We start from the raw sequence: 13,535 nt of genomic DNA on the forward strand, positions 1-13,535 counted from the left end.
TCAAAATGGAAGTAAAACGCATTTTTTTTATGCATTAAAGACTAGCTATGAGTTCATTTCTGTGTCATGAGCCAAAACTATGCCATCTGGTAGGAAAAGAAAGCTCTTCAGGTTCTCGTCACAGTGAATACAGTTGGCTCAGCTGAAGACTATGTCGATACTGCACATTGCAGTACAAGGTAGAATTGCCAGAGTTATGGATAAATGGAGGAGCTTGAATACTGGGAGTAATAAAACCAAATTAGCCAAGATTTCTGCTTGGATTAATATATACTGCTTTTCATCATAGGATTTGTGCGTTAAAATGCCAGTTGAATTGGAAATGGAAATGTTCAATGGAAATGTTGCTATATTGCTTCTAGTATCCAGCCTAGTGCCAGCATGACTCTGTGTAAAACGGCTGGGATATCCTGAACCAGATTTTGTAGGAGTAATTAATATAGATCATTATCTTGAATATGTGCTACTCCAGTTATATAAGAGTCAATTTACCCTCACACTAGGAATCTCAAGAAGTCTGTTGCTTGTCACAGGCCCAGACTGAGGATGTTGCAGAGGAATTGCCAAGGCAATATCTAATGGGAATCATTAGGCTTTGCTGCTCACAAAAACACATGGAAAGCACACTCAGGAAGTTAACAAATGGCACTAAGCTGGGGGAGCAATTTTTATGCTGGAGTGTACCTGTCCACTTTTGTGCTTCCAAAGACATTGACAAACTGGAGTGAGTCCAGTGGAAAACTACCAGAATGTTTGGCAGCCTGGAGAAGATAATGCATGAGGAGAAGATGAAAGACCTAGATTTGTTCAGTCTGGAGAAGAGGAGGCTCAGGAGGGTCTAGTTGGTGTCTTTACTATTTCATGGAAGGCTACAGAGAAGGTGGAGCCAGAATCTTCACAGTGTGCACAGCAAAAGGAGGTGAAATAACAGACACAAACTGCATCAAGGGAAATTCTGACTAATGAAACAAAAAAAATCTTCACAGTGAGAGTGGTCAAACACTGCAGCAGGTGGCCCAGAGATGTTGCAGAGTCTCCATCTTTGGAGATACTGAAAGCTCAAGTAAACAGGGGCTTGAGCAATGATCTAGCTGAAGTTAGCCCTACTATGAGCAGGGGGCTGGACCAGGTAACCACCAGGGGTCCCTTCAAACTGAAATTATTCTATGTTTCTGTGATATTTAATGGACTATGGAGTTTTCTCTGGCCCTGAGACATAGGTACTCATGTCCATGCATCTAAACTCTCTTACCCTCAGAAGGTGATCACATGCAGACTGATCACATGGGTCCCTGGCCCATGCTGTCAACTGAACTGTTTGGGAAAAATTAGCTGGAGGAGGTCCAAATCACACCAGGGATTTAGGTAACGTTTAAAACTATGGAAGTTGATCAGCCATTGGTCAACCCTGTGGTCTGACTGCCCTCTTTAGTTATTAGCTTGCGTATAATCATACTAATGAGGGTAAATAATGTAGTTTGTAATCAGATGTTACCACTTAAGTGAATTCATCCCATCTGTATAAGTTTTATATATAGAACATTTAAACAGTTACTATAGTGTCTCAATTCCATTAACAGACTTTCTGCTATCAGAATGTCAAGATGAATTAGTAGAGTGCCCTGTAAATATAACTAATTCCTATCTAGCTGAAAATATCTATGTAGGTCATGGATGTTTAGAATTCTTCTTATTTGAAAAAAAAAAAAAGTATTTTAATACAAATATGTGATTTCCTAAAATATAGGTTTTCCTAAGGCTGACTTGATTTGAAAAAATATTGTCTAAACAGAAAGTGTGGCGATTCATTTTGGTTGAAATACAAAGGCCTTTGGTACAAAGTATTTATCCACCAACTGGCTTGAAAGGCTTCTTTCTGTTTTTAAATTGTCATAGAGCCAAATTCTGCTTTCAGACAGAAGCATGTGGCATAGTCAGCAGATATGAAGTCATTGGAAGCTGTATGTAAACTTATAATGGTACAATTTGGCTCAAACTTTTTAGTACTTCTGCCTAGTCTTTTTCAACAAATTACTAAATAATCTGAATGCAAAGCTTTATTCTAAATGCTTTTTGATATATTTTGTGCAGCTGACTGATACTAAGCATGTAACAGTAATGAGTGGCTGACCTTGCAGTATGATCAGTAACCGTTGTTTTTCGAGATGAAAGGCCCTTTGGGCTCAGCCTTGCAAAGTGCATAGCATTATGGTTTCAGTTCTGCCATCCTGTTCAACATATACTTGAGATTAAACATCTGAGTCAGCTCACAGAAATAATGAGGTTCCTCTTGTACTCGAAGATAAACACACACTAAAATGCTTCTCTGGGTACAGCACATATCTTCCCACAGGACTGGCTCTCTCTCTTAGGTGCTTATGCATCAGCATCAACTTGGCTGCTACTCTAGTAAACCACAGTGTTACTCTTATCAGAAAGGCTGACAGCAGCTCGGGGAATATCGATTATGGTACCTGTCAAGAATTTATATTACTGTTTGCTAAGTAAATTAGAAAGGTCATAACCACAATTGATACTGATGCACAGGCATAATCAATTGTCTACATTGTAGATTCATACAGCAAATATCAAGTCAGAGGGCATTTCCTGTAGGTTAATAGCTAGCTGATAGTTCAAGCCCATTTACAATTATAATGAGAGAGATAAAGTAAGTTTTATTTTAATAGTGGTGTAGCTACAGTGCTAGAATTACATGATATCCAGAGCAATGTGAGAAAATAGAAACTGTGTGGTTGAATTCTCTCTCACAGTTGAAGAGCGAAGACTGCTGTTCAGTGAAGATGCAATCAGATCCTTCTTTCCTGGGATATATATACGAGCCATGATTTTTTGAGGTTTTCCAGAGCTGCAAGTTGTCTTTCCCCTGTTTTGCCTTTTATTTAGGAGACACACAACTTTGCATCAGACCCAAACAGACTACTTAGGCTAAAGTAACATGAGGCCTTTCACTCTGCCTTATACTTGCTGCTCTTACTGCAAGCTTTAAACATGAATAGCATCATTACTTTTCATCAGAGTAGTTTATTTTGTAAACTAACCACAGCTTCACATACAATGACATTCAAATAACCATGCAAAGCCTACTTTTTTGTTAAGTGTTTCCAACTGTCAGTGAGCAGATTTAGAACATTTTACTGATTTGTTTTGAAATCCTTGTAGCTGATGATAAATTGATTTTGTGAGTTGCTGAGGTGCAGGGTGCCTCTCTGTCCTCTTTTGCAGGGGCTGGCTGGATGTCCTACAGTAAAGGTTAGGTTGTTGTGCTTACTCCTCCTTTAACGCATGGCTAGCAGATTAGCCAAGGCGGTCTTCCTGAGGGTACATTGTAAATGCATTTTCAAATTTGAAGAGCATAATGATGAATTAGCGTATTCACTACTGAAGGGGTTGCTGACTGAAAATTAGCGAGTCACAGACCTTTACTGCTAACTCCGTCATCCATTAAGAAAACACTTGATCTCTCTCTCTCTCCCTCTGTCATTTCAGAGTACACTGTGGGAAAGAGAAGTTCCAATTGAAATTCAAGCCAAGTAAAACAGAGGAGAAAAATGTTGTTTTCTGTGAACTGAAAAACTGGGTTACAAGTTTGCGTAGATGGAGGAGGCTCCAAAGGGTCAAACTTTTGAAATCCTTCGTACTGTTTGACAAATATCTAAAAATACCAGTGAACTTCAGACTTTTTTTTTTTTTAAAAAACTTCGGAAGTTCTGCTGCAGTTTAGGGTATTTGCCACTGATTACAATAAAGAACTTGCCCATAATATGACTTTTGTTTTAAAAAAACCCACGTTAAGTCACTTGGTTAAGAAACCAGTGTACTTACTCATTTCCATGTAATATATATATATATTGAATATTTTTAATATCCCCAAGTGCATTCCTGTGCCCACAGCTACTCTTAGTGGATGCTGATGACAGAGCTTGAGAACAATTATGCAGTACTGCCCAGTTTAGCTGGAATGCACACACTAAGGGGTCTGAGAAAAGCTATCATACTTAATAGATCTGTAGAAAATTTGGTGGAGATGACTAAAAATCTGCAAGAGAAACACTATAGCACATTAGCAGGAATGTGACATATCGAATGATGTACACTGAGAAATTTTTTCCTGTGATTTACAGTCTTTAATTACATTGACCAATTGCATAGCAGGCTTCAGGGATAGAAAAATGAAAAAAAAAATTATTGGCAGATCCTCTGGTAATATTGCTAATGGACAACATGCATAAGCATAAAGAAACAGGATTTCTGTGATTAATGTAATTTGCTTATATACTAAATGTAAACAAGAAAATATGGCTGGGCAAGGAATTCAGAATCTGCTAGTATCCATTTAGGGTTGCAAGGGCAAGGGCAGTACTTGGGGCTTATTCTTAATTTTCTATCAATACGTGGCTTGTGTCAGAAGACCCCTGGCGTAGTAACTCACTGATCTTTATTTACACTGACAGCTATGGCTTACCTGACGATCCTCGGTGATTGTTAATGTTGTAATGACTCCTCCCCAGTGCCCCTGGAAAACCAGCTTAATTTCTGGTATCAGGTCAACAACGTTCCTTTTTGCCAAGTTTTTAGAATTTATGTGTAAGAAAGAATTTACTTGAGCGCAGGAAGTTTTTAAGCATTAATATAAAAGTTCAATCCTCTTGACTTGCAGCAGTTGTCTTCCCTACCCCTTCTCTTGACTGTTGTAAGTAGACACAGCTCAGAAAGAGAGAGCAATCACCCGTGGACTAGTTACTGAAAGAGTTTTACCTTAAGGGACAAATGCAAAAAAAGCCTTTGCATGAGGGACAAATGCCAAAAACATTTGCCTAAGCATGTTTGCATACAATCCTATTCAATCAGGTACGTAAAAAATGTAACTTAAAATCATTTAAAATAGTGTTGAGCAGTTAAAAGTAACACTTCTTAAGAAAACCCAGAGAGCACAACAATGAAATTGTGCTCAGAAAGACTGCTTTGTCTGTCAGGAATATCAAAACAACACATTTCTTTTCAGGTTGTTTGACTTGAATTGGTACACTCTATTTCATTTGACTGCCTCTGAACATTTAACTTTGTGTCATTTCAATACTTCTGGGGTGGGGAGAGGAGAGGTCTGCAATGGTGCCCACAGATTTTGTATTTTGGAGGGCAACATCTTAATTTTTTCCTCTACACTGACATTCCTGGTTGAACTATGTTTGTCTTCAATAAATCTAAGGCAGATTAGCTTCTGCCTGAGCATCAGAGCGCACAGGAGAGTCAGCACAGCTGACTGTGAGCCCTGGGAGGAGACGATGGTTTGACTTTAGTACACCTTGGCTGCTCACAGGGCTGTAGCTGAGTTAGTGCCAACTTAACCATCTTAGGTACTGACAAAATGTGGCTATGGCAGCAAGTAACTCGGTGCATGTTGACATAACCTGACAAATTCAGTAAATACCTGGGAGGCTAGTACACACTGAGTTCTCTGTTGCCATGACTACATGCACTGCCATCTTCTAATACCAGTGTCATTATTTTGGTCCTTTGTTAATGTCTGCAATGGAACAAACCTGAAAATAATAACAAAAAGTAAATTTCATTGCACATGCTGCTTGTACTCTGGATTATGAGAAGTTATGAAAGTATAATTTGTCTTATAACAAGAAAATCACCACGCAAGGCACTAAAATGCCAGAGTTGATTTCCACTTTTGCTTAAATTGTATAAATGGTTTATTCAAGATTTGCAAACACTGTATCTTGAGTACAACTGGCTTTTTCACTTGCAGCTATTCAAACATGACATGATTACATATAATAGGAGTAGCATTTAACCCACATAAAAATAATCATAATCTGACAAAGTGCTAAGTAAACTTCATTAGTCCTTTTGACAGACCAAGTGACACTATCCAGAAGCTTTCTTAACATATTGTTTAGTGCAGCATTTTAAAGAAAGAATTTACTGAAGCTTATGTAGTAATATGTAGCCAGAGAGTGACATAAGACCTTGCTGATGACATAAGATGAGAAAATATAAAAATGTGCAACTGATCATATAAACGTGGCAGAGGAACTGCCTTTTAGGTTGTTTCTGAAGTGTTAGGTTTAAACAGTTCTTACAGACATGGCTGGAAAGCAACTATGGGAATATAACATCTTATTACTTCTGCTGGACAACTGTCATCATTGGTCTGCATATTTTGTACCTAATTGATTATTATATCCCAAAACTTGAGGACTAGATGAGAGAGCAAGAATCTATGACCAGGACACAGAGACAAGGGGCCAAGTGTTTTGCCTTCCTGGAAGCACTGTGAAGGTGGGACACTTCTCCTACAGCAACAGTGCACTGCAACCATCTCCCACAGCATTCTCCTGGAGAAACTGGCTGCTCATGGCTTGGATGGGCGTACTCTTTGCTGGGTAAAAAACTGGCTGGATGGCCAGGTCCAAAGAGTTGTGGTGAATGGAGTTAAATCCAGTTGGTAGCCGGTCACAAGTGGTGTTCCCCAGGGCTCCGTATTGGTGCCAGTTCTGTTTAATATCTTTATCGATGATCTGGATGAGGAGATTGAGCGCACCCTCAGTAAGTTTGCAGATGACACCAAGTTGGGTGGAAGTGTCGATCTGCTGGAGGGTAGGAAGGCTCTACAGAGGGACCTGGACAGGCTGGATTGATGGACCAAGGCCAAATGTATGAGGTTCAACAAGGCTAAGTGCCGGGTCCTGCACTTGAGTCACAACAACTCCATGCAACATTACAGGCTTGGGGAGGAGTGGCTGGAGAGCTGCCCGGCAGAAAAGGACCTGCGGGTGTTAGCTGACAGCCGGCTGAATATGAGCTGGTAGTGTGCTCAGGTGGCCAAGAAGGCCAATGGCATCCTGGCTTGTATCAGGAACAGTGTGGCCAGCAGGACTAGGGAAGTGATCTAGGGCACTGGTGAGGCCGCACGTCGAATCCTGTGTTCAGTTTTGAGCCCCTCACTACAAGGAGGACATTGAGGTGCTGGAGTGTGTCCAAAGAAGGGCCAGGAAGCTGGTGAAGCATCTAGAGCACAAGTCTTATGAGGAATGGATGAGGGACCTGGGGTTATTTAGCCTGGAGAAAAGGAGGCTGAGGAGACACCTTATCACTGTCTACAACTACCTGAAAGGAGGTTGTAGCGAGGTGAGGGTCGGTCTCTTCTCCCAAGTAACAAGCAATAGGACAAGAGGAAATGGCCTCAAGTTCTGTCAGGAGAGGCTTAGATTGGATATTAGGAGACACTTCTTCACTGAAAGAGTAGTCAGGCACTGGCCAGGCTGCTCAGGGAAGTGGTTGAGTCCCCATCCCTGGCGGTATTTAAGAGACGCGTAGATGTGGTGCTTAGGGACAGGGTTTAGTGGTGGACTTGGCAATGCTAGGTTAATGGTTAGACTTGATGATCTTAAAGGTCTTTTCCAACCTAAATGATTCTATGATTTTATGATTCTATAAAGAATACATTATTACCTGGTTTTATCTTTTTTAGTATTAGCAATAGTCTGAGAGATTTAATTGTAATCATTCAGAAGAAAAAATAGGAACTTTTCAAAGTAAAAAAGCTCAAAGCTTCTTCTGGAGATGATCTGTAACATGCCTTATTTGCTGCTTTTGTGACTATCTGTCTCTTAATAAAGTATCAAGACTCAATTATAGTAAGAGCTGTTTAATTCCATAAACTCCTGGGAAACTGTGTTTTTACGGGATAATCAGTATATGTACAAGAGCTGAGTATAAAACAAAGTACCAGCCATGTAATTGACTTGCTGAGCTATTTAGGCAAATCCGGAGATATCATATCACCAGAGAAGCTCAAGCCTGGTGGTCACACTGGAGGGTATCAGATATTTATATAATTCTTTTCAATCTTTATGGAAAATCCAACGGAAAGTGTTCTGAAATTTTGTCCTGATTCTTGCTGGAACTTAGATTTTTTCAAACCAAGCTCCCATTTCCTAGGGCTACTGTCTTTCAGTAGAAATCAACTTAGATCAGACAAAACTAACTAGTAACCAGCTGAGTAGTTCCACAAGTCTTCTAGTATATGAAGTAAGTGACAAAATACATTTCTTTTACCAAAATAGAAATAGGTGAATAATATTGTTAATAGAAAGCAGGTTCTTCTTTTAGCTAAGTTTGGCTCAGGAATGAAATCCAATTTATTTAGTTGACTTGAACTGTTAAAGCCTTCATGTGACATCTACTTAGCCTCAACCAAAACTTAACTACAGGTGTGCTGTTGACCTGCTACAAGCATTTGCTATTCAGATGACCAAGTCTAAAGATTCTATATTACATTAAAACAGTAATGTAAATGGAACAGCTTACTAGGACTCAGCTTTAACTAGCTAACCTCCATGAAAATCTCTGTGTCTAATGGTTCTTGTTGTTTGGTGCTATGACTTCATGATGGCTTTTAACCATATATGTGTAAATTCACATAACTTTATATTAGGAGGTGAACATATCAAATGAATTATTTATAGAACAGAAAAAAGAACTAATTTGTTATGCATGGAGTGAAGTTTGTGCTTATATATAAAAAGAAAAAGTTTAATCCTATGATTCATTAGGGCATACAAGGGAAATATTTATAATCTGTTTGAAGGGTACTGCCTCATTAACAGAATTCAATAGGTAAAAGAAAAAATTCTTTATTTAAACAGCACAGAGCACACATACCTACATTTTCTCTGATAGACTACTCCATTATATCATAACTTTTGCTTTATCATACAAGGAACTTGAAAAGTCAGGGTAATATGCAATAAAGAAAATACACTAATAGCAATTAAAAAATGACGTGTTAAGACAAATGCATTTCCTCTGCTGATTTCACATCTAAGTCTACTGCTAAAACTTGAATTTCCTACCCTATCCATAGCATAAAGCATTTCAATACAATCAGTTTCAGCAACAAATTTGACTCAGGGAGTCAGGTTTTGCTCTCACTTTGACAGAGTTGTGCAGTGGATATGTCACTGTAAAACTTGTCTCGAGAAAGTTCCAAGTGTTGTTTAGGGAATTTAAAAAAACTATAGTTGAATCAAAGAAGAGCTTTGATGGCAGCTATTATGACAAGTTATTTAAGTGAAAAAATTACTGGTGAGAACTGAGGAAAGGTTCTCACGATAATTAGATGTAATAATAGAAGTAGCTGTCAGAGCAACATAGCATTTTAATTTCCCTACAGTTATTTTTGGACTTAACTGCCCCCCCCAACCCAGCAGATAATAGATCCAAAAGCAAACAGTATGCCTCTTCAGAGGCAAGGATATAGAATTCGCTGGTTTACATCCACAGTTTGTGAGACTGCGCCATTCCTGGAGCACTGTTTAAAGTACAATGCAAGGCACTGGGTCAAAGATAGTTAAGACTAAATCCAGCCCCCTAGCAATGGCTGTCAACTGTTTCATGTAAGAAAGACTGACATTGTCTGCTCCTATGTAAATAAGCTTCCTGTGAACAAGGACCAAATATGAGACTTACTTTACGCTTCCATTTATTAATCAAATACATCTGGAAATACAAATCTCATGAGTATTTGCTGGTTAAAATGTAATGCTTTCAGTCTAGCAAAACTGTTAGTCAGAGACAGCAAATTCACTTTTAATGTATAAATTATATGGTATTGGCTGGAGCTCCATTCAAAAAACTCAAATCCTGGATGACTCCACCAGATAGCAAAGGTTGCATATACACATTGAAGCATACAAGCAACGAGTAACAGCTCCCAGTGAGAAAGGAGAGAGGCACGTAATAAGTTGGAATGGCTAAGAACATAAAATATAACCAGCCTGTGTGGAAACAAATTAAGCAGATTTAGCCCATACTACCATTTGTTTTCCTTTCGTTCAGGCAAGATATATGATTTTTATTTACAGAGAATGAGGTTGAGGTTAGATCTGCAAAGAAACTTAGTGAAATACATTTGGTAGCTTTGGGGAGATAGGGCTGATGAGTGACTGTTTGGTACACGGTGGAACAGTTTGTCCTCCTTCTCCCTGGGGTTGTTGGGCACTGCCAGAATTACAGTGATCATATTTCCAGAGGACAAGCCTTGGAAATGGGATAATGGGAATATACCTAGTACTGCTTCCAATGCCTGTGCTAACGTCCTTATTGAAGCTCGTAGGGGAAGGTGTATACAATAACTTTGATGATCAGCCTATATATCTATCTGTGACATTTCTCTGTCAGAGGATCAAAGGATTATACTCAACAAAATTGTGAGTGATATCTATTTTCACATCTAAGAATGCATGCCAGAATTTCTCAGTTTTCATTTATTGTTTTGACATCAGCAAGAAAAAGCGGGTGTCTTACACCACCATATGACAAACAACAGATGATATCGCATGGTCACTGTGGAAACTGCATTGCCAAAAAAGAGGTTCATATTTGCACTTTTGTAATGAAGATAAACCATGGCATTTAAGTGTCCCTATTGTTACTTTGATGCCAGGTTGCTAGAGTTACAAGTAAAAACCAGGTGCAAGAAATATATGGGATTCTTTTCCTTTTTTTTTTTTTTTTTTTGGCTGAAGTCATTAATATCAGTCAAAGTTTAAAATATGTAATATTTTACGTGGAAGAAGCAGATTTTCTAGCAAGAAGGTGGCAGTTCACAGATCTTGATAAAAGTCCCTTGAAGACAACAGAGAGCACTCATCGCTTTTGATGGGAAGTGGTCATCTGATCTAGGACGCAGATTCAAAAATATATGTGCTTTCCTTTGTTCTGAATTTACTAGGTATGGATTCAGTCAGGGTGTACAAAGAGGGCTACAACTGTTAAAATGACTGGTGGCGTAGTTACAGAGTAGGTTGTCCACAGTACAGCAAAGTTTAGTAGCATTGTAATAAAGGTGTGAAACTGAAGTGGAAAACATTCTCTGATGAGGAATACAAACTCCACGCTGGCCAAGAAAGTGTTAATAGGCTGCTGTAGACTAAATCAGCTCTGACCTAATTTACTTGTGAAAGTTATTGCAGAGGAGTGTCAGCTCACCTGATAGAGGCTGGAAGGATGTCTGACTCTCCTTAGCTGGTGCCTGTGTGGAAGTCTGGGTTGTGATGGGCATGGCCAGGTTTTCTTATCAGCCAGTTACAGCCAGTTATGCTTGCATAGGTATATAGTGTTTCTGTTGCTGCGTGGGACTTGTCTTTTTGACACATCAGAGTTGTGGTGATTGAATTATGCAGGTCCACCTTAAAGAACTGAAAAAGCAGATGTAAATAATACACTTGGAGGAGGTTGTCTGTGGAGCAGGTTGCAATGATTTTTTTACAAAGTGATGTGACCACCTCTGCTATTGCCTAGTGTTTTATTTTTCCCCCTTTTGGTGAGTCTTTGTTATCACATTCAGTCACATAAGGCCAAAGCCCTGTTGTATGGAAGCTGCGTCTCTGCTGTTGAATGTGACACTGAGCTGGTGGTCCTGGAAGGAAGAAAATGGTGTCAGTAGGGTGTGCCACTTATAGAATCATAGGATCATAGAATAGTTTGGGTTGGAAAGGACCTTTAAAGGTCATCTAGTCCAACCCCCATGCAATGAGCAGGGACATCTCCTACTAGATCAGGTTGCTCGGAGCCCTGTCCAACCTGACCTTGAATGTTTCCAGGGACGGGGCATCTACCACCTCTCTGGACAACCTGTTCCAGTGTTTCAGCACCCTCCTCAGAAAAAATTTCTTCCTTATATCCAATCTGAACCTACCCTCTTTTAGTTTAAAACCATTACCCCTTGTTGTATTGCAACAGGCCCTACTAAAAGTTTGTCCCCATCTTTCTTATAAGCCCCCTTTAAGGATTGAAAGGCCACAATAAGGTCTCCCCAGATCCTTCTCTTCTCCAGGCTGAACAACCCCAACTCTCTTAGCCTTTCCTTATAGGAGAGGTGTTCCACTTAGGCTGGGCAGTCTTCTGGGAAGTGGGATTAATTGGTCTGGGCACAGTGGTGTGCTAATGCACACCTCTAGTATCTCAAATAACAGCTCCTTGCAGTGATGCAGGGTCACAGATGAACGCATTGAGGAATTTTTAGACTCAAAGCATGGAGCTGTGCAATTCATTTTGGTGCTTGTCCACTGCAGGAGGAAAAACATCCTTATTTAACTAGTGAGACTTCTGTATGATATGCAGAGATTGCTGGGGGCTCTTCAAACAAAAAAACCTGAAAGAGCCCTAACCTCCCCAGCTGGGAACATTGGTGATCAGACTGAGCCTTAACACTTTTCTTGTTTGTGTTGTTCAGTGCTCAGCTGCTGCCAAGCCTGTGGAAATCTGTGCTTTCTGAGACCTGAATGCTTTGGTACTAAATTTCTTGTTGCACCTGAAGTTCTGTTTCTGGATAGGTCAAAAGCATCTTAGTGGGCCTGTGGGTGCTGGGGGCTGACCTCCAGATCTGCAAAACCTTACAGGGGTGCGCTTATTCTACACTTGTATTAGCTAATCTTGTGGCCTAATAGGGCTGGTTGGCATCAAGCCCTTAATGTCCATACTATGCAATTCTCAAGGAGTTTTGCTTCAGACAAGATCCTGTGGACTGAGTGGCCAATTGTGGTCAGAGCTCATTAGGTGCTTTCCAGGGTCCATCTTCAGCTTTCATTTCATTCAGAAGGAACCCATTTGTGTACTCCAAGACTATTCTGTGATATATAAACAATAAGTGGGAGCAATTAGGAGATTTACTTTAAAAGTGTGCTGCTGGTATGAACTAAATATGTGGATGCACCTCTGAGTATCAAAAAGTGTCCACATCCAAAAGTGGATGAATTATGCTACAAAATATATGCTGCAAGTTGCTGCCAGATGATGAAGAGCTGGATGAAAAGACAGGACTTGTGCTTCATATCATGAAGAATTTAACATACTAATAAAACAACACAGTTCCTTTGCTTAGCAAATGAAGATTTGAGTTGACCTGCATATAAATTCCAGTCTCCTTATGTTCTACACATACTTATCTGGTGTACAGCCAAGTATTTCGCATATCATTTGAACAAAACAGCCTGCTGACAGTGCACTTGGTCTCCTATGCAAAGACCTAAATGAAGAAAAGATTTGCACGCAAGCTGTCAGTTTGAGTCCAAAATCTTAACACCTGAACGTCTCAGGCACTTAGAAAAAACAATTCTGCCATGTTCCAGCAAGGATTTGAGTAAACTCAAACTTCACTCAAAAGGATCAGCAAGGAGTTCGTGTTATTCATGAACTCTTGCAGCTAGTACCCTATGCTGACATTTAGTATGAAAGATTCTTTGTATTATGTGAAGCAGTTGCTGTAAATCCTTTGGATTGATTTGGTGGCAGAGCTGTTTTCCAGTCTTCCACAGCATCTTCAGAAAATGAATCTGTGTGAAAAGTGGCACCACAAGGTTTTAGGCAGGTATTAGCACTATAGAAGGGGGCTTTTATTGTTGGATCACTGCAAATATATGTAGTATGGAAAAAATACACCATTTGGTAATGCAATGTGAGCTTTTCCTATTGGTAGGGATTTTTTTAACAACTACCTG

The sequence above is a fragment of the Nipponia nippon genome, unplaced genomic scaffold (assembly GCF_047370975.1).
Source record: "Nipponia nippon isolate SJK-2023a ecotype South Korea unplaced genomic scaffold, ASM4737097v1 scaffold_6, whole genome shotgun sequence".
Taxonomy (NCBI): domain Eukaryota; kingdom Metazoa; phylum Chordata; class Aves; order Pelecaniformes; family Threskiornithidae; genus Nipponia; species Nipponia nippon.